General features: G+C 36.6%; 1 pseudogene; it reads right to left on the reverse strand.

Annotated features, from left to right (window-relative positions):
* LOC119570770 overlaps positions 1-936 on the reverse strand; it is a 2,775-nt pseudogene extending 1,839 nt beyond the window's left edge.
* Positions 937-3,539: the final 2,603 nt, after the last annotated feature.

Consider the following 3,539-nt stretch of genomic DNA (forward strand, 5'->3'; position numbering starts at 1 on the left):
TGTGTGTGTGTGTGTGTGTGTGTGTGTGTGTGTGTGTGTGTACGTGTACGTGTAAGTATGCACGTACGTATGCACGTGCGTATGCACATGCGTGTGCACGTGCGTGTGCATGTCCGTGTGCATGCAAGTGTGTGTGCAGGTGTGAGTGTGCGTGTGCCTGTGCATGCATGGGAGTGTGTGTGTGTGTGCGTGTGTGCATATGTACATATGTGTGTGTGTGTGTGTGTGTGAGTGTGTGTGTGTGTGAGTGTGTGTGTGTGTGTGTGTGTGTGTGTGTGTGTGTGTGTGTGTGTGTGTGTGTGTGTGTGTGTGTGTGTGTGTGTGTGTGTGTGTGTGTGTGTGTGTGTGTGTGTGTGTGTGTACACTTGTGCATGTTTTGTTTTTTGTTTTTTTATTAATCATTTAACCAACCATCCAATCAATCTGTTTTCACACTACACTTTTAGCCCTAGCACAAAGATGAATAGAATACCACTCACAATAAGAATTGAAAATACAGTGTAATGTTTCTAATTGTAGTTGTTTTCCTATTCATCACTACATACGTTCTAATAGCCAATTAACCAATCAATCAACCAATCTATCACTGAATCTACCTTCATAATCCCCCTCCCCCCTCCCCCCCCTCATCTGACTGCAGATCCAAAGGGGCATTCTAAGCCCACATTCCTCTATTTAACATCTTAACTAAAATGCTCACCTTACTGGACTCCTGCAAAAGGTTATGGCACACAGCCGCCTGAATCTGCGGAGGAAGGAGCATTTGGACGTATTCGATGACGGGTTCAAAGCGCTTCAGCGTAACACTCCGGTTACAGCACAGTTTTCTGAGGGCATGCGCCACTGTTCTTAGGGTCAAGAGCTGCAAGCTCGTCACTGGTTTGTACTGAGGCATGGCGGTGGATTGCCTTGCAGTGTTTGTATCTGTGGAAGGAAATGAGAATAATTAAAGAGAATGGAGATAAGGCTAGGTTTGAGAATGGAGATGAATTGAGTGGGTATGAGTATGAGGAGAGACAGTTGGAGTATAAGTGACAGGAAGAACAAAAAGAGAAATAATTATTTATCAATGCTGTCACAGTCTCATTAGTGTTAGTAATTTCATTATCACTATCTATATTACAATCATCTCTTTTATCAATAAAGGCTTTTTAACTTTCTAACCATTTAATCCAGTGCTGCAAAGAGATATTGAGAAACTTGAGTGCCTCAAAGAGTAAATCTCCAATTAAATGGTTTTCTTTTTTTCAACATTATTCTTATTTTCCACTTTATTCCTCTTTCTTATGTGTTTTCTTTTTCTTTTTCACTCTACAACTTTAAGTTAATATATCATAAAAATCAGATTTTTTAATTAGCTACAAAAGTCCTATCCTGACACACTTTAAATACATGTTAACAGTATGAAACTTTCAGTATGTATGTTTCATGAGATATTTTGTTACTGCTATATTCATATTGAGATTTAACATGAAAGGCTACAACTAAGTATTTCTTAGTAAGGTTTTGTTTCAAAAACATATGGTTTATTTTATGAATTGTGCTATTGTAATCAAATCTTTCATGCAATTCTTGTTTTAATCACATTTCAGTATTTTTTCCTTGAGTTTTTATGTTTCCTTCAAATTTCTGTTCAACTTCTTTTTCCTCTAATACAAATATTTTCTCCAATGACCCAATACTGACCAACAATATGAATTCATCATCACAAAGAAAAAAATTGGCTTTTAATGAGCAAGAGTAAATTAAAACTTTTCGTGTCTGATCCTACAAGTTTGTCTGGTGCCCCTCTCTCAGGGGAGAGCAAACGGCAGTCTGAGCTCAGCCAATTCTATCAACTGTATGATGTTTTTTTTTTTGTTTTTTTTATGTTGTTTGACCAGTATGATTGAATTCATTATCAAAACTGCAATGCCAAAAGAATAAATCACAAGAGCTATGGATCAACTTGACAAATTTGGTCACTTTAATGCAAAAATGATTAGACTGCAGTAACTTAAAAATAAATAAATTTTCTTTTTTCTTTTATAGGGTTTAGTATACTTTATATCACCTGGATCCATTTCTTTCTATATTCTTTTTTCTTATATTATCTCTATTAGTTTGGTCTCTTTCAAGAAGCTTTTAGTGTGTCTTAACATGTAGTACTGCTTTGTTGACGAGAGGTTAGCACCTGTGAATAGTAATTCTATTTTAGGGTTATTTTGATTCTTTTCAGAGCTTCCATAAACTCTGTTCTGTGGGAATGGAATTTTGGACATTGTAGTATTATGTGTTCTATGCTTTCTCTTGACTGTGACACTATCTACATAGTGGGTTGTTTACTATTTTCATTTTGTGTAGGTGCTGGTTTAATCATCTATGTGTTGTTTTAATTCTTGTTATGCAAACATCTAGTTTTGGGGTGTTTTCCCAGTTTCTTAAATCTTTTGTTCTTATTTGCTTTATCTGTTTTTGTGCAGCCACATGTATGGTTATGGGATCATTTATATTATGCACTGTTTTTCACCTTTCTGCACTTTTTTGCAGCTTGATCATAAATAAAATAACTAGAACCTTTGGCTGGTCTACATAGATCTTGAAATATAAGTATTTCGCATGGCCAATGGAAGTATCTATATATTTTTTTCCCCTCATTCATAAATGTTTAGAATACATTTCCTGTTTCAGTAATAGCCAACAAACCTCTATTACTTATAGTCTGGCAAGACAGGGTTAACAGACTGACCCGCAGTTTTCTCTCTAAATAAGAATCCTGTCCAAACTCTAGCTGGGGGGGGGGGAGAAAGAAGAAGAAAAAAAAAAATAAATCAATGTATTTTTTACTGCATCAATGTCCAATGAAGACATCTTATGTAATTTGCAAATTAAAATTAAGTTATTTAATATAAAAATGTAATTTCTTGCAGTAGCTCCTCTAACCTTTATCCTTCACTAAGGACAATCAGCAACTTGGTTTCAGCTGATATGCACTAATCAGCAAAGGAGCCAACCAATAACCAATAAAACTGACGCTGAATTCAACAGGCCTATCAAAAGCAAGGAAAGCTTCGTGTTGCTCATTGTTTTGCACTTCACAAAATTTGACAGTTCAAAGCAGTTCAAAAGCAGCTGGTATATCATGAAGCTGCATAGTACTGCCACTGTCTTTTGCCAGGCTGTTATATATTTATGTCACTTGGTGTTTATCACACTATGATTGCAGCCATGTGTAAAGACCTCCTCTTAAGGTGTATATAATAATAAATTGCATAACTCCGGCTCTATATGTGTTGCTCTTCTTCTGTTCTCTCTCTCTTTCTCATTCTGGGTTGCTTGACTTGCTGACCCACTGTTGTATTGGTTCCAGAAAGTAATGAGAAAGTACTTTGATCATGCACCTAGAAGGTTTATCACAAATCAGGACAAGATGTTTTGACCATTCAGATTCAGGACCTCTACTTAGGCATCTGGGATAAGTCGTCCATCCTCACCCTCCTTCGCAACCGGGCAACGACACGACTATGTAAAAACAAGTGCCACTAGCTATTGAATTATGC

Source organism: Penaeus monodon, unplaced genomic scaffold (assembly GCF_015228065.2).
Source record: "Penaeus monodon isolate SGIC_2016 unplaced genomic scaffold, NSTDA_Pmon_1 PmonScaffold_3842, whole genome shotgun sequence".
NCBI lineage: Eukaryota > Metazoa > Arthropoda > Malacostraca > Decapoda > Penaeidae > Penaeus > Penaeus monodon.